At 41.0% G+C, this 25,374-nt stretch overlaps 1 long non-coding RNA gene across 2 annotated transcripts in view; it reads right to left on the bottom strand.

Moving 5' to 3' along the window:
- Positions 1-25,374, bottom strand: part of LOC110470332 (uncharacterized) — an 81,135-nt gene that overhangs the window by 20,611 nt on the left and 35,150 nt on the right. For both annotated transcript variants that reach the window (XR_013340468.1, XR_002465393.2), the window contains 3 exons: positions 18,618-18,736; positions 6,862-6,976; positions 5,246-5,381 (listed from right to left, as the gene is read on the bottom strand). This is a non-coding gene — a long non-coding RNA (uncharacterized LOC110470332). The remainder of the gene's footprint in view (positions 1-5,245; positions 5,382-6,861; positions 6,977-18,617; positions 18,737-25,374) is intronic.

Raw genomic sequence — 25,374 nt, 5'->3', positions numbered from 1 at the left:
TCTCATTAGCTGAGGAGCACAGTGAAAGGTTAAGCAAGGTTAAAGTGGTCTGTCTAGCATCTGATATTCCTGCAGGATGACAAGCTGCTCTCTCTCCCAGCCATGTTCAATGACCATCTCGGGCTGCCCGGGGAAGGCTGTGCACCCAAGCAGGGAGGTACTGGGAGCTGCCCGTCCCCACCACACCCATCCCCACCCACGGCTGACCCTCTGCTGAGCCCAGTCTAACCACAGCACCATCATTTACACCCCCACAGCTGCAGAATCACATCTATAGGATGCTTTGACCCAAACCACACATGGACATGCACCAGGAGAGAAGGTAAGTCCACCCTCCTCACCCCATTCTCTCTGCTGTGGATCTCCACGAGGAGGAGGAGCAGTGCAAGTGGGCTGCTGAAGATCATCCACAGTGGGATGCAGCCAGGAGTTATAAAAAAAAAAAATTGTACCTGACCTAAAGCTGCTTCATGGAAGCTCTTCATATGTACCAAGAAATAATGCTAAAAGTAAACTGCAGCAGCTTCCACAGAATAGAAGAACCCAGGATTTGGGTTCTGTTCTAGCAAACAGTAAGGATTGTATTTATTGAACCTGACTCTAATACATTTCATTCACAAGAACTGATATTAGCAACACCATTTTGAAATTAAAGCATGAGTGCATTTTTATGTCATACTGTTTAAAGTGGATAGACTTTGGGTAGACAGTAATACAAAGAATGAAGGATGTAATATTGTAATATGAAGGATGATAAAAAATAAAGTGCTGGTGGAAACAGCAGAAATTCAATAAAGAGCAAGTTTCAGAGTAAGAGAATATGAAGGAAAGAAAGATAAATGAGGACTGTGTAAATGAATATATGATAAATATAATATGCACTAGTAATATTTGTGTAGCACTAGCTAGATAGGAAGAGGCAAAGGGCAACAGGAAGATTGGTCTAAAACCAGAAATATTCTGCCCTGACTGTGGCAAAGACCTTGGAAGATGCTCAAAGGGAAGAAATCTCCATGGAGATTCATGAAAGCTGCTCATTATTATTATTTTGCAGACGCATTTCTACTCCTGCACAAGCCCTGAGGCCCATTCACATTTCCTGAATGTCCTAGAAGATGAAATCTAGCTTTAAAATGGGAAGAGCTAAATACAAGAGGTGGTTTACAATTTTCTGAAGAAGGAGGTGGGCTGTGTGCAGAGGCCTCACAACACTGCAACACACCGTGTTGCTCCCAGCTCTGTGAATTCATCTTTTCCAAGAATCTCCTGACAATTTCAAAGGATCGCTTATGTCCCAACCCATCATGTTTTAGGTTTTGGTTTCAAAGTATCTTCCCACTGGATTATTGTTCTAATAAAGGATTTTGGATGGGTGTCTTTATAGCCCAGGAAAGAAAAGACAGAGGAGGGGAAGGCAACTATTGAATTGTTTGGGTTTACTCCACGTTAACACACACACACCTAGTTTTCTGAAACAGAGTTCAGTTGGACAGGATATAAACCATTGTCACTATTGGCAAAACCTGAGTTCCCTCATTCATGGACTTCTCTAGCTGCCAGATTTACAGGACTGATTACAGCCAGCATTTGAGCTGATGATATTTTAATTGAAAATATTCAGTTATATTGAAGATTTTTTACTATTAGCCTTTCAGATGACAAGAGATGATGAGGTTGATGGAGCTACCAATGCAGCCAATTTTTAAGTGGGGTTTTGACTGTGAGGGTTATCATTATCTCTAAAGTTCCTGCATGTATTACACTAGCAGAAAGTAAAAAGTGCTATTGTGTTATGTATTCTGTTCAAGTTTCTCACTTGGAAATAGTTATGATTGTCATCCTTGGCCAGGTTTAAATTGACATTTTTATCACAACATTCCTGGCATAGTACTGCAAGTTATTTGCTTGTGAGTAGTTATCAGCTGGCAAAAATTTAAAAGGTGGTTGGCTGATTAAAATTATACGCCAAGAGCTATACAAGACAACAAAAATCAGCCAAAGACAGCAAGGATTCTTAAAAAAAAATTAGAAAACCTTTACAGAGAAAGGAAAATTATACATGCATAAGTCATAAATTGCACCTCTTCTTTTAATATTTGATAATCAAAAGGCTAATAATTAAAACTGGGAGGGTTAGGTCGGTCAAGTTTTACAGCTGAGCACACTCCCTGAGCATGCCCAAATCAACACTTATGAGATTAATTTAAAAGCTCTTCAAATTCTGAATCTCCAAGGTTTATGCTGTCTGTGCATTGTTTGCATAATGCAGTTTTGTACTACTAAAGCACTATAAAGGGATTATTTTCATATTCAGCATATTAAAGATACAGCACAATTCATAGGTACCGTACTGTGCTTATGTCTGAGATAGCAGGTACAGTGTCTTGCCTTCTGATTATCTACGAAGCAAATGTAGAAACATAGATGTTTTTTGGAGAGAGTGTATCCTGAGTAAAATTAATCCCCCAATGGTTTTATTAAAGTCTGCAAATTGCATTATTTTCCCATCATATTTGAAATATTGCACTTCCTTAATGCTTGCTCTAACCCATGGCATGCCATCTTCCCTGGGGTGTCTAGACATGGTGTCTTAGATTTATGTGTATGATCTCAGTGTGTTACAACATCACTCCTGACTAATGCATTATTACAATACTTACATATATTCCCAAGTGTCACTGTTTTGATTAAAAAATCACCAATCTGCATATGCACACCATCTGTGCTTCAGAGAAGCAAAACATGCAGGACAACATTTGCCTTACTCAAAAGGAAATTCAGATACTACTAAAAAAACAAATGGGAACCTATTTTTATGTTTTGTTTTGTAAAATAACAAAGAAAATGAATACTGTTTCTGTAAAACAACAGTCCATGCCTCACACTTTAAAACATAAGCCTTTTTTTATCTACACAGCAAGGAGATTTACCTTTAGTAACAACATGCAAACAATTTGCACTTTTAGAGATAGCAAATAACATGAGAAGGAAATGTACTGCTGCAATGAAATTTAAAAATCTCAGCTCAGAACAGGGGCGTTTTCAGCAGAAGGGAATGTAGTCAGCAGCAAGTCCTTTCTCAGCTGAAAGCTGCAAGAGTGGTTGTAAAAGATGAATGAGACCCTTGCTTACTGGGGTGAAATGCTTTTAAAGGACAAGAATCTGCTTATCTTTGATTGATTGCTCAGTCTGATACTTTCCTTTATAAAGTTTATTGACTACAAGCCCATAAATCAAAGAAAAACAAATCACAGGTTCAATTTGGGGGGCATTGACATCCTGCCATCTTGCAGCAATAGCTTAGAAGTCACAGGGCAGAGAGAAGGGATATGGGAGACTCAGGGAGACAAAAGTATCTCCTGCAGATAAACTATCATTTAAAATTTTGTAAACAATTATTCATTTGTGCCTTATCATATTTTAAGTCAAAGGAAAAATGCAGACAACCAAACTACCTAGGTTATTATTTTGAAGTCCTCAAAGGCAGAATTTACAATTAGCAGACATAATTCTCACTGTGCTTCTGCACGTCTCTCTGGTTCTGTGAGATTACAGTCACATACCCACACAGCCCTCACCCGCTGTAAGAATGTCACATTTACAATTTAAACTATCAAAGCAAGAATCAGATTTCTTTCAGGGGGGTTTGAGGGCTTGGGAAACTCAAAATCTGGGTACTGCAACACCCCATACAGTTGCACGTAAAGAAGGAACTAGCCATAGATCTTTCTCATATGGGGCATACAGTATAATATGACAGCATGATAATACAGATTAATTTGTGCCATTGACCTTGACGCACTATTCTATTGTGTATTCTTTTAGAGTCAGCACTCGGGTCACTAGAACATCTGGTGTTTAACAAAAAAATTCCCATTCTGAAGTGCTAAATGTGTTGAAACAAATGGTACTGTACTATCATTATGCAGTGCAACCTCTCTGCTAGGGGTCTAATTTCAAGGCCACCCTGACTGAACTACATTATTATTAGGGGTTTTGTAATTCACATTTTGCCACAGTACACAAAATACCTAATTATCAAAAGTAGCCTTTTAAAAGCCAGGCTGTGTAACTGGGACTGACTGTCACTTTTTTTCCATTTTATCTCTGGAGACATCTGGAAGGGCTAAGCCTGCACAGTGCTGAACATCCTGGCTTCGACCCAGCAGAACGCTTCAGCATGCACATGTATGTGTATGCACAGCCCCTGGATTTCAGCAAGACATGCTTTTAGGTTATGCATGTGCTAGAGTCCCTTGCTGAAGGTATGGACTGGGTTCCCCACACTGTTTGGAAGTTGCACATTGCTCAGTATTGTGTCTGCCCCATCTTACACTGTTACATTCAGCTTGTGCTTGAATCTGTCCTAGTGCTCATCTCTGGGAAAAGCTGATGCAGCCTTTTACAAGGCTGAAGATCTGAGAGATGACTGGTAGCAGAGTGACAGCTTTGCTTTACAGGAGTATTTACATGGTGTTTAATGTGAAAAAAGAGCAAAGGATGATGACTCTGCACAGCCTCACCATCCCTCTGACACCACTGCCATCCCCATGCCTCTCTACCACCACTCTGCTAGCTCTGTTTCCTGCAGATTCTCCACATAAACAAACAAAGCTTATTTTTGTAGGATCCTTGGGAATCCCACATAGCTTCTATGGGAAGGATTAAGCGTTTGCAGGGGTTTGATGACCTTTACCTGACCTGAAGCAGATTGCAACATCAATTAGCATTTCAGTTTTCCCTGTTAGTAAGGATACACACAACCCAAGCTGGGCTCTTCCGACTGTGCTGTGTTTGTGCTGTGAGTCAGAGTGGGCTGATTCTCCCCCGTTCACAAATCTGCAAATTTATGTCCCAGCAAAACAAGTATAAAATGCTACTACTCTACTTTTTTACCTAATTTTCCCTTGCTCTGCAAGCATGGGCAGAAAGGAAACATACCAGTAGGCAAGCACTATGCATTTGACAATACCAATATCTTTTAATAAGGTGAAAAAATCCTTACTGTCAAAAGCATGGAGAATTGCTATAGGCATTTATGAACTAAAACATGTGAGTCTCAAAGCCTGACAAAGCACCAATACCTTCAGCTGTGGAGAAAAGGGAAGACAGCAAAGGCGAGCAAGCGGGCATATTGAAAAGAGCAAGGGGTGCACATGTGAGCCAAGTAAGATGGAGCAACAGGAAGAGGCTCAAGGCTGTTCAGCACAGGAAAGTAGCAGCTCTGAAAATGCCTTTGACTCACAGCAGGGCTGGAGAAGGAGGAGAAGGCATGTGTTGTGCTGTGGCTTGAGCCAAGGTGAAGTACCTTCCTGTTGTTTCAAATGAGATTTCTTCCACGAGGTCTCAGCTGATCCCCAAGGCAATTTTATATATGGTTGCTGAAAAAAAGAAAAAAAAGTAAAAAAACCCTCAAACATGACACCACTCAATGAGAAGACAGCATTAAGCAATCAGTTGCCAAAGACCTAATCTCATTAACTTCTTCTAAGATTTCAGCCATCAGACTGTAGCTGGCAGCTATGGGAGAACTGAGTACAATGAAACATCTTTTAAACATTATTTTTTCAGGTCATCTTCCTGATCTTTTATACTTGTTTGTTCTCCAGTTTCTTAGAAGTTACAACTGCTGAAGGAAGTAGAGAAAATCCAGAAAAAAAAAATAACCTGCTCTCCTATGCAGCTTCACACTGCTGGGTCAGTGATTAACAAAGACAAGGTCCTGCTGCAGGGAAACTAAATGGAGTTCATTATGGACATGAAAGTTAGCAGGGCCAAAAAGGTGAGACCATAGGAAAGAGGATGAAATAAGAGCCTAACAAGTGTGGATTTTACTCCCTCAGTGCAATAAGGACAGCTTTCAACTACCAACTACTCTAAAAGAAAATCTATCTAGACAATAGTTTCTTAAAGATAGGTATTGTCCTATATACTATAATCATATGGTTTTGCATATACTCAAGAAAATTAAAATTAAAATGTATTGCTTAAAAAAATTCATGTTCTGCAATGAGAAATCTTTGATTTGAGGATTGAAATTCTGGGTTTGTCTTTTTTCCTGAAAAAATAGGAAAATGGAAGCATTTAAGTGGAGCAGAATGATGTCATTAAACCTGGATGGAGACATCTACCTCAAACCCTCACAAATCTATGAGTTTGTTAGCCATGCTTATTGCTTGAGTGCTTTGGAAATGTCAGTGCTTCCTGGCAGCAGTAAACTGCCTGGAGAAGGAAACTACAGACATGTTGCTCCTGTGACACTGAGAGCCTGGAAGTAGAGCCAGCAGAAACTGGGATATGAGCGGATTTTCTCGGCCCTGCAGGCTACAAGCAATAGCCTGTGTTTCACTCACAGGTAATTTCTCACCACACACTGCTGTGCTGGGTACCTGGGCCACACTGAAAGGATCAGCTCTCACAGGGTGTCATATTTTCTCCCCAGAACTGCCAGTGAGTAATCTCTCTTTCAGTACTTCTGCTTTAGGACATTTCCACTCTGATTTTACACTGGTGCTAACCCCATTGTCATTAGAGAACCTGAAGTTTTCTGCTACACCTGCCAATGTCCTGTACGACCAAAGAGCCCACACAGCTTTACCACAAACCTCCCACAGAGATATTTGAGTAGGTGGCAGTCAAGTGGTGACATGAGGCACTGGCTATTATAGAAGTTGCTTAGAATTGAAGCTCACTTGCAAAAGGCATATGTGATGGGGAGGCTAGAAAATCAAGTACATCTCAAAATAAGATAGCTGATTAACCCCAAGAAATCAAGTTACAAGAAGTAACAAATGAAAGTCTCAATGAACCTTCACTTCACAATAGATCAAAGGCTCTCGAAGAGAGTGTGTAGGAAAATACCTTGAACAGAACATGTATTCCAGTAACTTCAAGGTGTAACTAAAGTTTCAGGGAAACCAGAGGATGAAACGTGTTTGGAGGTTCTTGGCTCCAGGATTGTCTGACACCTAGAAAACTGTGAACAAAAAGAAAAGTGGATAAACAGCTGATGAATAGTAATATATTACTTAGTCCCTCCGAGTAACCATGTCAAGGATCTCTGCAGAGATTAGCTCTGCCAATAATGTCACCTGCATACCAACATCTGTTTTATTTCTTCTGTCATTAATGTTTTAATGTGGTATAAATTATTCTTTTGAATTATTAATCACAATTCTACTTTTGCAGGGAGTGGAATTCAGACCTTTTATGAGATATTTAGGGGATGATCTGTTGTCTAAGCTACCCTTAGAATAGGCAGGACAAATCAGATGTAAGAGTAAATTAATGTGGCATTAACTTGCTTCCAACAGCTTGTTAATGGAAACCAATTCAATGAGCATCACATCCAAGAAAGGAAAAACTGCCCCCATTTGTACTGTTGTGCAAAGCAAACCTCAAAATAAAGCAAGAGGATGGACACAAAGAGCTACTTATCATGAGCCTCCCTAAACAACTGCAGTCTCAGCAGAGAAGACAGGGATGAAATAATGCACATCTGAGTAAACTAGGCAAGAATAAAGAGGAGCCAATGGGAAAAAAAATGTAAACTTTTAGTAATCATTAAGAATTTTGATTAAACTTCCTAGGACTTTAGAACCACACTGGGGCTGGTACACAAGTGCTCTGTGATTTAAAATTCTTAAGTATTTGGGTGAAAAAAAAAACCCTCAAATAAACCCAAATAATACTGAAATAATAGGAAAATAACTACCATATTTGCATATGGTGATAATCATTTTAAGAATATTGCTAAACCATGTAAGATCTTGAAAATATCATACTTTTAACTTTACTCCCCACTGTTACATGCTCTCAGACTTGAAGAGAAAATTAAGAACCTTATTTTGCTCAGATAATAACAGTTATAAAAATAGATTAACTGTCAGTATCATGAATTAGTATCACACAAGTACAGAGGCTCAAATAATAGGTTTAGGCCATAGGCAAAGGAGCAAGAATACAAAGCTTACACCTTGACCTAGGAAAGGATACCCACATCAGTACTGCAGAAAAATGCTTACCAAAAATGGAATTTGTATTTCATAATTCTGTGTGCTTTTAAAATCTATATTTTGTTTTGTTCTATATAGAGACAGTTTTTGATATTAAAGCAATACACACTAGCTACAAAAGCTGATGCTCAAGATAAAAATCTACAGCTTTTAGTTCATGCTTTCAAGTTTTTTTTTTTCTTTCCCCTCTTTTTTTTTGCCTTTTTTTTTTAAAGAACCTCTGAAAGTCTAAATGATAACATGTTTCAAGTAGCTGCTCCTTCCCTGGAGTTGAACAAAATTGAAAAGATCAAAGTTAGTGCAATCTTGTTCAAAGGTGAAGAGGTGAAATCTTATGTGTGCTGGAGGATCAGAGAAAGAAAAATGTACAATGCTTAGTGTGCGACACCTGAAGCCCACTTTCATCAAGGTACCTCATTTTCATCTGAATTCAGAATGTATTTCATTTAATGGTAAAATAAGGAACAGCATAGGATTATCTTGGTTACAAAGAAGAGAAGCCCTTGCTAAACAGTAAAAAGTAAACATCACTAATAGGTGAAAATGGTCAAATTCTTTTTAGAATTACTAACTTCACCACATTAAATTCTATATTCATTCTTTAAGTAACATTTATATAATTGAGTCAGATGAAGCCATTACACTCACAATGTTTCAAGAATCATAACACTGTTGATAGTTTCTGTTGAGTTTCTTGAAAAAACATGGTGTTTTGAAGAGGACTGTAGAGAGGGACATCTAAAAAGGGTATTTTTTTTCCACAAATCTTCATGTGACTGATGTGCCCTGACATAATGCATCACAATGAAATACAGCTGCCAAAAAAGAACTTCAAATTAAGCCCTTTTCTAGAGAAAGAAAAAAAAAAGTGATAAGAAAATAGGTACCTTTTCAGCAAAAGCTTTTAAAGCTTTAAAAGCACGGCAAGTAAAAAAGTTCTCTCAATTTTGTCTAAGTAACTAGAAGCTAAATGGGGGGAAAAGGGTGTGAAAAATAATGCTCCAGCCTCTGTGAGAATTGGAAACACACTGAACACAAGACACTGTTACACAGGAAGAAAAGATGATTTTAATGTCCTTGTCCTACCTTGTCATTTTCAAACACATGGAAGATCCACTTTCAAATTATTGGGAAATGTGTTACATTATGCTAATAATGCTAGTCTAAGAATCTTTTAGCATAAACATGGACTTAGACATGGCAAAGTGGTCACATTCAGTAGCTGAGCTGAGTCACATTTCAATTGTTTCTTTTTGACTATGCAGAGTTTCTTTTGTGTTATTGCTATAATTCTTAAATTCCCAAAAGCAATTTGCTGCCCAAAAGCAATAAGCATTGTGTAAATATTGTCTCTTACAGGTCAAACCTTGACCTGAAAATCAAGTCTTCTCAGGAGTACTATAAAAGCCTTTCATATGCAGCCCTGTTAGGAGCCATCCCACAGAGCCAAAAGCCCCTTTGTCAAGGATTCACTCAGCACAGTCACACCTAAATTCCCACTTTTGTTCTCTTTCAACCTCAAACCTCACAGAAAATCTGCTAAAAAAAATTGTTGTCTTGCAGTGGTAGGGGCAGAAGATGAACTGCTGAAAGCAGAGCATGTTGCAGATTCTGGGGTTTGCACACTGGGCATGAACTGAGGTTCAGGGACAGAAAAGACACAAAGGTGACAAGACACCCAAAGAGGATTTAGGAAAACTTATGCAGGCTACCTCCAGCATTATATTTGTGCACGATTAGACTGGATGCAGCTGAACCTATCATCAAACTACTGCCTTATGCTAGGTGAGAATTTACATCATCCAAGCTTCAATACCTCCCAGATTAGAACATTTCTAATGGTTCTCCTCTTGGCTACATAAACTCCATCTCTCACAAAGCGTGATCTACAACACACATAAGCAGGTCCCAAAGGGTGGACACAACATACTAATTCACATGTTAGCACAAGGCTGAGAGTAGAGAAATGAGGCTTTCATTTCTTCTTTTCTCTATTTCAGGTCACCAGGAAGAATTATCTATTGTCCTCCATCTGTTGTCAGATTCCTACAAGACATCTGAGGAGGTAACTGTGAAAGTGCTGCACTTAGACTGAATCTCTTGATGTCAGGGAACCTCTGCACATATTATAAGCAATGTTACATTGACAAAAAATACGTATCACATGCAGCATGCAGTGGCTGACTTGCAGAGATTGTGCAGATTGTGTGTCTTTATGCTTGAATTTGCTCTTGCATTTTGGTAGCATGGAAACAGCTCTATTTGCTGCTTTGAAAGGGTTGAGCTGGGATTTCAGACTTCTTCTGAAGCACTCCACAGAATTGACTTCAGGTGCTACTTTAACCAAGAATTTCTGCAGTGTTCAGATGCTTCCAGGAAATGTTCAAAGCTTCCCTACACACCAGTCCCAAACACTGTGTTGGCAGCATGAAGGTGGGTTTTAGTCACTGAAGAGTAGGCTGTGAGGGCTGGTTCTGAGGCACAGCCTCTGCTGCCACGCGACTGCGCCGGGAAAACGCAGCCAGGCGCTGCCTGGTCCTCACGGCCGGCTCACGGGGTGCGGTAATAGATCAGGTGTATCAGACTGTTATTGTTCCTGGCTGTATTTGTATTTGTTATGGACTATAAACCCTGATGATCCCACGAAGGGTTGTGACCATGAATCCCAATTGGCTGAGCAGTGCTATTTCATGGAGGGACAAGTCCGGCAGTAATGAATTCAGTCAACATAATGATTTCGGTTTCACTGCACTGCTCTGCTTCCTGGGAATCTGCAGGAGATGAGTGACTGTGTCACAATCATAAATTCAGACACACACAATGCTGCATCTTCTTATAGAGCTTTAAGTCCCTGTGAAATGTCAGACTAATAAATATGATGATCGTATTTGCTATTTGGCAAAAGTATTAATTAACCTGGAAAAGTTAATAAAAATATATTCCCCAAAATTATGCAGCAGAGAAAATATTTTTTCTTATTCATGGTTATATGAATGCAAAATGCCATGGGTTCTTCATCTTTAATACCTAAGGGATTTTTAAGCATATTGCTTCCATAAAACTTGGTTCATCAGTACAGTACACAGCCCAGATATGCATATTTAATTACTCTGAAAGTAATTTACTTGTACAGATGGTGGCATTAGTAGGTCTTACTTCAATTTAAATTACTTCTATTTGAAAAATAATGTTATTTTGCTATGAATCTTGAGTGAAGAATTCACTCTTATTACAGATGAATAATACTTTTCAATTGTAATTAATCTATGACTAATCTAATACTGCCCAGATAAATATTTTCTCTCCAGTTTTACAAATCAAAGCATCCTCTTTCCAGAAGGTTGATCTAGTTGTATTTTACATCCAAACCTGCAGACTGGGGAGGAGACCCCAGTCTGCTCTTGGGGCACATGAATAAAGAGCCACAGGAGAGTTTGTTGAACATCCCTGAGACTTTCCAAGGCAGAGATGTTACAAAATTGTTTGCATCTTTCTGTAGGATTAAGCACGGATTAAAGCAAAAGGGTGCACTTCAGGAAAATACTTACCAGGCAGAAGATTTCAGGAAAACAGTGACTCAATGTGCATGTGTGGACTTTGGGAGAAGCTTTAATGGGAAAGGATCCAAAATATTCTGGGCCATGAGCCCTCCCAGCAGTGCAGGTAGCAGGGCCATGGGGGTTGTCCATCCCTTTGCCATTACTGTACCCTCCTGCACCACCCAAATAACAGCAATTCCCAAGAGCAGGCAGGTAGCAGAGCCAGGGAAAGCTATCAGCATATTGCATTACCTCTTACATGCTTCCTGGGAAAATGTGTCTGCTTCTTCAAGTGAGATTGTTTTCTTGAACAGCTCTGCAAAAGGTCTACATGTGTTAGGCTTTCTTCAGTGAACCCCATCTCTATTCAAGCAGTGACTCTCTTGAAGGGGGCTAATGTGGTTGCTATGGTTAGCATTCATGTTTTATTGAAGACTAAATGGCCAGAACCCACATAAAGGGCTCCCAAGTGGCCCTAAAATATGCTCTGCCTTTCCTTTCTGCCATCTCTCTTCAGGACAAAACAATTTTTTGACAGTTGATCTGATTTTGCAGGTTGTCCAGAATAGACATATTTCTCCCTTCTATCTATGTAACTTTAACATTGTGATCTGCATTTAATGCAGTTTCAAACCCTGTGGACCTGCTTCATAGAGCTGGAAAGCACCTGAATTTCCCGGAGATTTCTGGGGGAACTGGAGGTGATGGGCAAGCTGAGCCACAATAAGACTGAAAGAACCACATGTTTTTGTCACTCTAAAATTAGAAGGGGGGAAGAGTTGGGGGGAAGAAGAGGAAATGTCATAATTTTGACCAGCAGTGCTGTACAACCCAAAATGGACTACACAGCCTGAAGTGCAGAAGTTTTGCCCAGACAGGGCAACCTGTGTGCCAGGAGAGAGAAAAGGAACAGGACACATCACTCTATGAATAAATCTGCTCCTGCTTTAGCAAAGGAGCTATGGTGCTCTGTGTCTGGCATTCAACTTGCTGACTGCTTTTCTTTTTAATTATCCTAATTAGGAAAAAACTTTACCTCCTTTGGCTTTCATATATTTACACTTACACAGAATTTCCAATAGCATCTTTTTTTCCCAGGAAATCTAAGCACATTTGCTTTCACTGTGTTTACAAAGCATCAAGGTCACATCTTTTCCATTTTGAATTTTTGTTTTTTCAAACCGTCTGTGGTTGCTGCATCTCCAAGCAGATACCCAGCATTCTCATTATCCTACCCACTGCTCCAGACTCCAGCTGCCAGGGCTGCACCAAGCTGTGCTCACAGACTTGCACCCTTGCACTCCTGTGCAAGAAATGCTTGGAGCAGGGAAATGCTCCTGGGCTTCTCATCCCCAACCCTTCAGCAATGCTTTGCTCCAAGGGATTTCTCACCATTGTTCTCTCTTCAAGGGAATGGGATCCCTACTTGTCCTCACCCCTTCCTAATCAGGGTGATCCCACAGACTCCTCAGCATGACTGCCATCCCACTAGTCCAGCCACGCTGGCTGTAACCCTTCAAAGACCCCAGCAGCCATGTGCCAAGCCTCAGCAGTGGGTCCAGGTGTGCCTGGTTAGCAAGGGGTGCTGAACAAGCTGGGGAGGTCAAGGATAGCCTGTGTCTATGGCTGGAGGGAGCAGAGGTTGCAAGTAATAGACCTGTAGAAGTATAGGAATAAGAGAAGGTGAGTCAGGAATTTGGAGAAGATGGGGAGTAAACAGATACGAACTGTAGGATGGCTGTGGCTGAGCTGATCTCAATTACAGTATTTCTCAGTTTAAGCATGCCATTTTAAAGCATGGAAATTCAAGGCTCCAGTTTGTATTTTATGACACAGAGCCAAAAGCCCAAAACAGAAGAAGCATCTTAACAGTTCTGTTCCTTATTTTCATACAAATTCACACACTTGTAGTCATACGCATATAAAGTCAGCCTTAAACACAAGATCCATGGTAGGTTTTTCAACAAAATAATCCTTTAGACACTGATAAATCAAGCAACAATGACACTGGGATATCATAGCATCACTAAAAATGTCACCACAGTTAACAAGCCTGCTTGCTTCAACAAAAAATATTGGTGAATAATCATCCGTCAGTTAGCAACGCTAAAAAAAATACATGCCTGGTGTTCCTTGCCTAAAAATGATGGGAGTGGAAACATTGTTTTCTTGCCAGGTTATTTTCATTTCAGGAAGAGAAATAACCAGGGGAAACATGGAGAGAAGAATAAATAACAAGAAGCAGTATGAGGGGAAGAAATCCTTCATAATTATGCCATTGCCTCTGACTTTCTCACTATCAGATTCCTCCCTGTACCACACTGTGCCAAACCACTCACACGCTGGGCATCCTCCAGATGAATCAACACAGTGGCACACGGCTTCAAGCACACATCAGAGGCACAGAGGAGGTGTTTGATATTGTATTTATGAACAAATCGGAGACAAGAGCTTGGTAGGGGGGTTTTTTTGGAGGAGGACGAGTAAAGAAAATAAGATTCTATGCCAGCTTGGGAGGCAAAACATCTCATTATCTTTTTAAAATTTGTATTAACCACAGACACTGTTCTGCTTCATCCTCTAAGTGGTATATTAAAACAGCACACATGGAATCTGTAGATTTGCTCCTTTGCCCATCACTCAGAAAATACAATATGAAAGACTGCCTGCACTAATCCGGGCTCCTGCATCTGTCCTGATGCTGCACACTGGGGCAGAGGGGCTGAACTGAGGCATTGTGCTGCCTGCAGCACATGGAGGGAGCCCCAGGTGCCACCAGGCAAGCATGGCCAAGCACCATCATCGTAGTCAAGCAAAGAACTCCTTCCCAATATGGGAAAAACTCCATTTTGGGTATTCTTACTATAGCAATTTCTTATTTTACTTTACAAAGAAAAACCAACTGATTACATCCACAAGCCACCAGGTATGACTACAAGCTATAACCTCCTAGTTGCCTGGCAACTTCCCTGAGACCAGCCCACAAAGATTTCACTTTTGTTCGAAAGCATTGGTGATGACACACAAAACCTTTTTCCAAACTATGTTGATGAAACCTTAACAGCTCTTAAGTTTTCTCACCAATAAACATCTGCCCAACAGGAGGTGACAGAAAAAGGACTTCCAGAGCCCAGCATCACAAGGTGACAAGAAGAGAGAGCTCAAAGGCTCAAGTTTTAGGCCAAAGAAAAGAATTCATGCACTGCATGTTCAGCCTCTTCTACCAAATGTTATCAGCACAATTGTGTTCTACTGGTGAAAAGAGGATGTCAGGCCAAGAACTTGATTGTTGATCCCTTACTGTTTAAGAAGCAGAAGTAATCTCCATTCATAGATAGGGCCTTGCACCCAGCTTCCTTCTGTCTGCAAAGTCTCCCCTGTAAACACTCTTTTTTTTCCTCTTTTATTTTTTCCTCATCTAAAATAGAAAAACCAGATATGGCAATCATTAATCAAGCAAATAATAAACCTAGTATCAGCTAAGGGAGAGGACAGAAGCTGAGGAGAGGCAGACAAAACACTCCAGCAAATCTCCAGTGGAATGAGACTTTTCTCCAACTGAAATGTAGCTCATAAAAGATCCTCACAAAGAATGAAAATGGTCAAATTTCAAATATTCCACTGGTAAGAGTTTGATCAACCAGTCATGAGGCACATAAAATATTAATATTTGCACATATGTTGTCATGTGTATCAGTGACAGAAGTTTTTATGCTAAGATGGGTGTGTGGGAGAGCTCCAGAGGTGGAATGAACACCTCCAGCTTGCCCTTTGTGGCTCTTTTTTCCCAGCCTACAGCCTTGCAGCAACTGAGAGCTTGTAACAAAACCAGAGCCTCCCGCTAGGATAAAGAGTGAAATGCAAACACTTTCCTATGCCAGACTCTGAAAAACATGACTGATACATACTTTCCTTACATGAAAACATTTCCCAGTGCTCCAAATAAATACTTTCCCAAGTAAAGGCTGACATTAGACTTCAGAGGTTGGCTGTGTGTTTTAGGGGATTTAAGGACTTAAACATGGACATTGAAACAAAACTGACTGACTTCCCACATCAGACCACTGGCTGAGTGGGACACATCCTTTAGAAAAACACAAAGTTTTGATAGGCATTCCAGCAGTCTCAAAAGGCATCCTTTTCTGTGCCTAACTACCTTCACTCTCAAAAACATGTGATGTACTCAAGTTGCAATTTTCCTGATTTTAACCTCATTTATTTGAGGGGTTTATACGCATTTTTGCTTCATTCTCAGCCATGTTACAAGTATTCAGGTATTGGGCATATTCACTATATCTAGGTTTTATACATCCACTTCCTTGCTGTTAGTTTATAATATTTTTTTACTGTAGATTTAAGTATGTTCTATCTAGTCTCCTCAGGAATAATATGCTTTTATTTTTGAGGGCTGTGGGGAGTGGGGCGGGTGCGTGGGCTTAGTTAAAAAACTCACTCAAACTCCAGCACTGTCAGTGATACGAAAACGAATCGTTAGATAAAAGATGCTTTCCCCCTTGTGTTTCTCAAATGATTAAAAACGCTTACAGCAAGAGAAGGATGCAAATTTCAGGAGGAGTAAATGGCTGTGGTTCAGGTAATGGATGTGTTTGGGTATGTGTGCAGGGGGGCACCTGGGGGTGTATTTGCCTTGTTTGTGTACACATGGACTTCTTGAATGCCATAGTACTATGGGCAAACTATACAGGACCTAAACAAACTTTGAAAGCTTAAAATGCAGTAAATTATGGGGTTTGTAAAAACAGAAAATAATCAGTAATGGTAACTAAGATGGATTTTGTATTTGAATTGAGTGCTCTTCCCCAAAACAAGTTTTCACTAAAAAAAAATCACCTGATGTTTACTAGATTATTTATTGCACCTTTATCTATATTACAGATGCCCATATAAAAAATGAGCTATTATTTTTAGGTCTTACAAATATATACATTAAATCATGAATCACACATAGGTCTGTATGCAGCATGTCTCTGTGACAGTCACTATTTTTCTTGTACAAAATGTCTGTAAGATGCCTAGCCAGAGACTGCTTTTGCTGGCTAAAAAATAATCACTTGCAGAAAGCTCAAACTTCTGTCAACTGTATGAAATGAGAAGGCAGAAGGCTATGCCCCTCAGTATTTTTGTTACATGGATCAGGAAAACAAATTTCAAGAATTAACGGTGCAAATTTTAAAATATGCCAGAGCATGGCAATTCTAAGCACTGCTACAATTTACAGCAAGGGAAAGGTGTTGCTTTCCTATTTGGAAATGCCTGCTACAGTCTAACCTCTTTGTCAACATGTTTGCAGTTTTGCAACATCCATTTCTAAGTGAATTACCTTATGAAGGAAACCAAAAGGCAGAAAACTAAAGAAATAGGGGTCAAATTCCTTCTGTGAGATCTACCTTGTAAAATTATCCAGAATGTAATAATACCATGTTATTGACTTAAGCACAGTTCCCTGTGACATGCTGCAGCTGACCTGTAATTTTTATCCTACATGTTGCCAGCACTATTAAAATGACACTTGTGAATGTAAATTAAGCTCACAAAGGGGACAGATTGTATGATTCTGGTTTCTCTCAGATGCCTGTAGGCTATCACAGGTTCCATATGTGAAGTAATTATGTTCACTGAAGGAAAGAATAAATGCTGTCAAATTGTGTACTGAGAGAGAAAGCAGCTATTATATTGCAGTAGTCACTGGAGCATTGCCTTAGAAAGTGAAAAGATGTATAAGAAAATAATAAAAAAGAAAAACTGGAGCAGAGCTATATTAAATATAACCTTTAAATGAGTATCTGCTTTTGAATACATATTACACAAAGCTAATATTTCACAAATAAAAGCATTTTACCTTTTTAATCACATTTTCTTTCTCACATCTACAGGGCACAGGGCAGAATATTTATTGGAGGGGTAAAGGACAGGTGGAGTATCTTTCAGCTTTCTGTGTTTCCTCAGGAAGAAGAGCCCCCCAAGGCCCCAGAGATGCTGTCCCCACCTCCTTTCCCACCACAAACCTCCTCCTGTAGGAGCTGTGCAGTGGCCAGCCTTCCTCCCCAGCAGGCAGACATGTCCCACCCCCAGCCCTGCTTCCCACCTTTCCATCTCTTTTGGCAGCTCCAATGCTCTGCCTGCAGCAGCCCCCAGCGGGGGCACTAAGGCGGGGCAGAGCACATCTGAAGAGGCCTCGGCTGCACAGGCTGCAGCAGGCTTGGAGCAGCTGAAGCTATGGAAGCCAACATAGCTGCTGAAAGGAAAGGCAACACTTCCATCACCTCCACAGCTGAGTGTGGTCCTGCTCTCCTGTGCCTGGGGGAGGTGAGCCTATATTTAGACCAGTGAGGTCATCAGTGAACTAGCACAAGAGGGGAGAGTATACTAAACTGGAAAAATAGCCTTTTAAAGCCTTTTACTTAGAGGGAACCAAGGACACCAGAAGCAGGGAAAACTAAGTGCTTGTGTGGGTTTGGATTTTCATCCAGAAATGAAACAAGGAAAGAAAGGGAGTTAGGATGCTCTGGAAAAAAAACAAACAGGAAGGCATGTTTTCTTACAGGGGTGTAACTATGGATGTAGAGGTCATGAAGTAGCCCAGGACATTGAAAAACAGAAGACTGAATGCTTCCCTATGTTTTTACTGTTTACTAGAGTAGCATCACTGTATTTGTCACTCTGGAGCTTCCCACAGCAATGGAAAGGGGATATTTCTGCAGTGTCCCACCAGTGCTAATTTTGGATCTCTGCAGCCTCAAGCCTAATGGGGTGTAAAAAGTAACCAAGGGTGAATAACTTCCCAACACAGCTGCCCTCCACCCTGCCTGTGCTGCTGTTACCTGCATGCCTGTCACTAGCCTGGCTGCCTTAACAGCAGCCTGTGCTCAGGCTAGAGCTGCCTGTTGGGCAGTGCTGAGAGGAGCAGAGCTGGCTGGAGATGGCACAGCACAGATAGCAGCAACTCAAGCACTCAGTGTCCTCTGTGCCCAGACAGTGGCCTGTCTGTGGCTGAGTTTGTGTTCATCTGATACTCAAAAGCCAGTATGTCCAGCAGACAAACCTTTCAGAGTGCTCTCTGATGTGAAGGCAGCTCCTGGGGAAGAAAGGCACCTGATGGAGCAGAGGAGATGCCTGGAAGCTCTCAAGTCCTCCTCTCTGTCCCAAAGCCATGATCAGCTCCTGGAAAACATTGTATGAAAGCAGTCACACGAGGTCTACAGGGTCTTTTTCCAAACAGGTGATTTTCCTAGTTGTCACTGTGAGCAAATTTGGGTAATTAACTCGTATCCAAGGACCTGTCCTGATTCTGGACAAACATTTTACAGGCAAAGTGGTGATCTGCCTTGACCAACAACCCTGAAGTCCCTGGTCATGTGTTCACTACCCATCAAATCCTCATGTTCACGTGAGCAGTAACAAGACATTAGGTAACGGCATGGGTTTGTCTCATCAAAGCCACAGCTTGCAGCAAACCATTCCATTTCTACAACATCACATTTCTCCTTCTGGGAAATTAGAAACTGTGGCACTTTTTTTTTGAGGTTTCTTAGGATAAAAAATCTGACACTTAGCTTTTGCATCTCTCCATGGAAGCCGTTTTACTAATTGCATATTGCATTTAGTAGAGTTGCTCAGCGCAGAGAAATACTCTGAACTGAACATTGTGCAGTTGTCCTTGAATGTTTCTGGGCACACACATCTCCATTACTGCAGGAAAGGGCAGCCAGGCTGCCCCATGCACTGCCACCCTCAGACACAGCACGGTTCCCATGTCTTTACCTAAACTCTCTCTATCTGTTAAAATATGAGTCTTACACCTGAATTGCCCATCAGGACCTGGGCCTGGCACACGCTGTCACTGCTCTTCCTCTGCGTGCCCAGGAGCAGGGTAACAGCCTGCCCCAGCCCTGCTCCTTGACTGAAAGGGCTCCCAAATCACTTGGGTTTCTCTACATCCAGCACTGTGAAGAAAGAACACATGATCCCATCTCCTTATTTTGGTCATTGCTTTTCCACTTCTGTTTCACTTCCTGGCCAGCTACCCCACTCATCAACACCTCCTCTGCAACCCCAAACCCTGGCAGCATCTTCCCCTCGGGGATCCTCAGCAGAAGCTCTTTGTTCCAGGCCATCTCGGTAGCAAAAGGGCTATGAGCACAGAGCACAGCCCAGAGAAGCGTCCAGATGCAGGTACAAACACAGGGCAAACTGTTCCATGCCATGCCCAGACCCGCCTCACAGCTCACTGCTGTGAGCAGTGGCTCAGAGACAAGAGGAGAGCTCCCAGGCCCAGCCCAGCTTGAGCCCTGGCAGAGGGCTGTGGGAGGAAGCCCCCAGCCATACACCCAGGACAGTCACCTCATGCACGTAGGGGCCCAGAGCCTGTGCCCACCCCACGCTGCCAGCCTGCAGCACAGCCCCCAAGCCCCCAGCCCTGGGAGACACGCACCCTGTGACAGAAAGCCTCCCAGGAGAGGTTTCTGGGGAGGGGGTGCTCGTGCACAAATGAACCAGCTCATTGTGCAGCCTATTAATACCAGTTGGTCACGGCTGGGTGGGCAGTGCAATGGGCAGACAGCCTGCCTGCTTCCAATTAAACACAGCAGCAGTCACACAACGCACTACTGCAACTTCTTCTTGAATAAAAACCCCTTTGAAATCAACTACCATTTCCTAAGCAGCTGAAAACTATTAAACAACTGTTTGCAGGGTAGCTCATGTCATATGTGGGAGGCTGAAATGTAATGTAGAAATGAGAGGGTTTTTTCTGGTTGGCAGCACTGACAGCAACTATAATGTATGACTCTTTCAGATGCAGCGTGGCAGAAGCAGGGTGAGGATCATCCAGTGCTATTCACTAGAGAAATTGTTACATATAAAGAGAAGGCAGAATCAAGGATCTCAGGATCGTTGAAGGAAGGAGGGGCAGGAGAGAAAAAAAAGGGAAGATGTGGTTTGCTTTTGCAGTTTTAATAAGGATTTGTGGGGTAATGTTGTGTAAAGGTAATACAGCTGGATCTTTAATAATAATAACTAGAACCAACTCTCCATGTTAACTGACCTTTAAATATTATCGTCCCTTTCAGTTTACCAAAAAGACATTTACTTCATGAAAGATGTTACTCAACTCTGTATAAAGATCCAATAGGCTAAAATATGCTAAACTGACATTTAGAATTATCTCATAACACTTTTTTATGATAACTCGTATTCTCCCCATGTGGCTTGAATGTGAGGGGTTGGATTTTTTTTCTTCCAAAGTATTTTGAAACCATTTCAAATAATAGGCAGATATTGCCTAGACATTCAGGCTATCTATAATGATATTAGGACCTTTCTCAATAGCTGAGTAATTACTTCCTTATTACACTCAAGGCAAGCTGCAATCATATGCCCTGCTCAAGATTTAAACCTCCACCACACAGGTAAAGGAAGCATTCAGACTGACATTTTACATGTGTAACTGCCTTTTCTATAGTAATGAAAACATCTATGGTATATTGCCCTGATAATCTCTGAAATCAAGACAACTGGCAGCACCGGAAAAAAGCCCCACACATCACTGCAGGGGGGAGAAGGCCGTGGGACCTGAGTAAAGGCAGATGTATTAATTCTGCCTATGATGCAACCATTTCCCATTTCAGATACAGCTGTGCACAAATTACACTGCTTAGGGCAGCACCATGTCTTGGTGTGCTGGAGCCCTGGCTGCTGGCCCAGGGGCTGTGTGTGCAGCCTTATGCCCTGATGCCCCACTTGCTGCCCCAGACCCCCAGCAGAAACAGCAACTCAGCACTCCTCCCTTTCCTGCTCTTTGCAGAGCCAATTTTCCTACACTGGTGAGACAGTTCTGGCCTCCAGGTCCTCCATTCCCTGCCACATACTCCAAGCACACCTCCAAATGTATTTGGCACCATAAACCATGCTTGAGAAAACAAGAAACAAACATTTCTCATTCTTTCTTGCTCCTGTCATGCATAAGAGGAAGAAGGTCAAGTTCTGACACCCTTAAACTGGACAGAAAGCAGGAGTCATCCAGCAACAATGAAGACATAAGCCATCCTTGGTTTTTTTTAAATTCTGCATTTTCTAACCTTGCATTTTCCACTCCTGGAGCCTTCCTCCCCTGGCTACCACACATTATAGCTCAGCTACCTCAGGATCTGTGGGAGATGGGTCCTTTTGCCCAGACATCCTTCAGCACCAAGAGGAGCGAAAATCAGCAGATTAGGAATGTGCATAAGTAAAGACATGGTAAAGTGACACATGATAGCAAACACCATCCAGCAATCCACTTTGGCATTCATGGTTATGGTATTTCATAATGCAAGAGGAAAGACTGGTTATTAATGTAACAAAAGACTGCTAAATGATTAAAAGGAACACATACACAATCAGCAAAGAACTGAAATGGAAGCTACAAAGGAAACCAATGTCTTATGAGAATTTTAGTATTCTGTGATTTCAGCAAAAGAAGCAAAGATAGAAGAGACAAATTATGTAATAAGTGGAAGAAGGCTAATGTAATAAACAAAATCTGTAATATTTTCTAAAAACACATTCTAGATACATAGATACAATGTTCATAGGATGTGTTTTGGTGAGCTCTTCCTTCGTTCACAATATTTTTAACATTAGCAATTAAAGAAGACAAACCTAATTTTTACTTTGATACTGCAGTTCATTTCAATTGAGCTAGCAGCAAAGTACATGCAAAATCTAAACAGAAGACTTCAATAAAACACTTGGGATAATCATAGCATATCTAGCTCATGTAGGGTTCCAGTGTGGAAACACATATTATTTATCAGTTTTGCATCTTCCAATGAATTTTAAAAAGAGTATTATCTCTTTTCTTATTTTAATATCTATTCAGTGAGTCCAGGTAAATTCTAGGTCAGATATTTTGCACTAAGCAACAAATAATTATCTTAGAAATCCACAGCAATAAGAAAACTGCACAGTAAATATGTCATAACCAGGCAACAGCAGAAGGTAAGTTTTTATTTAATTTGCTGTGGATTGCATGAGTTGGTAAATGTTTTCTGGCAGGTGTCCTTCAAATTCCAAAAATAATGCATCCATTTTATGGCATTATCTAAATTTCTATTGTATTTGTTGATATCTTTGCAGTGAAACCATATTGTTATTAAGGTTATCGTTATAACAGAAAATTGTGTTGGCTTTTAAAAGCCTGTTCTATTTTATGTGTATATAAATAGGAACATTATGATCACACATGATTCCCATTCGTCCTTGCTATACTCTTGACATTGCTGTAAATGGAAGCAGAGCACAAAGCCCTTACCAGGGCTTAAGATATTGCCCCTTTGATTGGCTGCACAGAAACCGGTTTTGCTTGTCTCAAGCAAAACCTGACCCTGATGGTTATATACTCCAAAAGGTACAAATACTGTGTTCTCTTTACCTTTGACCACCAAGGTGGGTCTCTGTGTGTCTGTATTTGTACAGTGTGACAACAGCAAAGCACCCAACATGTGCCTGAGGAGCGATTTTTGAGGATTTTGAAGTGTCTAAGAGCTGTGAGGTGCCCAGTCCCAGGTGCACAGTGGGGAAAGCGAGGCGTGCTGTCACCTCCAGCGGGTTCCTGCAGGGATGTGTGACCCCCAAGGCTCTCCGAGCATGCAAGCTGAGCTATGATTTCTGGAAGTGCAATGCAGAAACCCTCTGTGGGCACTGATGTGCCTCTCCAGCAACAGGAGTAGCCTAGATTTCCACCCTTAAAGACAACCCAGCCTAGACTTCTACCTGTGCTCAAGAGCAGCAGGCCAGGCTGAAGATGGGTGCATGGACCAAGCCAGGGCTGGGCAAGGGAGGCCAGACGTGGTGGAGTAAGAGTGGCTACACCCTGAAACAGAGATAAGGCACTTAGGCGGGATGAAAAATCTTCAAAAATCATAAGCAAGGTGTTTCATTAATGAAAGTAATTAATGCCATGACTGCTGAGAAATCAGACAAGTTCAGATGGTTTCCTGTCACTTGATGACCAGCTAATGGCTGTGAACATTGAGAGCAATTATTTTTTTTTTTTCCCAGATAAGATGCAATTTAATTTCAGCATCTTGAAATGTTTTACAGAGTGCAGTTGTGTCTCCTCCTTGCTGACACAACACCCAGTAGTTCAGGGAACACTAGGGCATGTGATTACAGGGCAGATCCCAGGCAGATACACCATATAATTAGGGCTGATGTATGATGTGTTATACTCTGAGAAAACCAAGAGTCTGGTCTAAAAAGTTCTCTGAATTGGGGTAATTACAATATTAATCACAATCCATTGAACTAAAGTGGAATTAAATACAAATTTTCTGTTTATATAGTAAATGCTGAATAACAATAAGTTAGCAACAGCATTTTGGTCTGGTTTAACTGCCTAACATCTGGAGAACATTATTACAGAGTCATCAGCCATTTGGCCAGTGCCCAATATGAAAGCAGTTTTACCCTTTTTTCTCTAAACATCAGCACAGCCTCACCAGAACACACATACTTCTCTTTTCTCAAAATAGTCTCTTAAGTAATTTCAAATATTGTAGAATTTAGATAGGATAAGCCACTTGTTTCTGTTTAGAAAGCAAACAAAATTGGATCAAAATAAGAGAGCAATTTTAAATATCTAATTTAAGCAACAATCGTGCTGCTTATGAGAGCCTGTAGTAAAGGCAGTTGTTCCAGCTATTTAAACAATATGATTACATGGCATTTCACAGGATGGAAGTGACAGATTACCAGAAAGTTGAAAGCTGTGTGTCCTTGTTCCTATATAAATATGTACACATAACAGATCACTCGTTACTACCAAATTTATATGAAGTATAATTTGGTCTTTATTACAGTTGCTGAGCCTGAAAAGAACCTCTTTACTTACGAAGAATCTCTTTTTTTTCCGTAGTAATGAAAAAACACAGTTGTCAGCACAATATCCTGACATTCAGGATGCCAGCCTGTCTATACCAGAGTCAGATGTGAAAATAAATAGATATTAAACTGTCAGTCAATGAAATTACAAAGTCAAGAGCAGCTCTAGCTGCGATTCTGTGCGTTCTGTTTGATGGACACAGGTGTTTAAGTGTTATGAAATCCAGCAGAGCCCCCGAGTGAATAATGCACCTTCCAGCAGTTCTGTCCTAGCCAAAAGAGCTGCAGTGAGCTCCCCTCTCACCTTGAGGCCACTAAGCAGTCAATGTGCCCTAAGAAAGGGGACAGAAAAGCCTTCCAAGGTTTATCAGAGCTAAAGCCCAAGAACTGTCTGTGTTACAGCATACGTTGTGGAATTGAAGCTACACTTCTCTCAAACTGTGAAGGTTAGTCCCACTGGCTTTGCATACAAATCTAAGGCAGATGCCCAAAATCCACATCATTTATTTATTATTCATAAGGCACTTAAAGTCAATCATCTGTCACTAATAAACATTAACACTATTAAAAATTAATGATCATCCTACAGCATGCTGAGACAGATTCTTCTCTCTGTTTGATGAGTATTGGAGCAAAGTACATTGCTTTCATTTACTGACTCTGAAAGTGTTTATGCTTTGTATAGTGCTGCTGCTTCAGCTGCTCCTCTGAACACCAGTGACCCTCTTTTCTTGGAATGCCAAGAAATTATCAGTCTCATGAGAGAAGCTTGAAACGATGGTTTTAGCTACAAATATGTATTTGCAGGGAAGAAAAATAAATCATGGATTCAAGGTTATCACACATAGCACAAGCCTTTGTGATGACAGGGCTTTTTGTCTCCCTTTCCACGTTCTGCTGAACAGTAAGGTGTCTGTGATGGGGGACACGTGTCCCTG

The sequence above is a fragment of the Lonchura striata genome, chromosome 9, assembly GCF_046129695.1.
Source record: "Lonchura striata isolate bLonStr1 chromosome 9, bLonStr1.mat, whole genome shotgun sequence".
Lineage (NCBI taxonomy): Eukaryota > Metazoa > Chordata > Aves > Passeriformes > Estrildidae > Lonchura > Lonchura striata.
The sequence above is the reverse complement of the archived record's forward strand: the minus strand, read 5'-3'. Positions and strand labels throughout refer to the sequence as shown.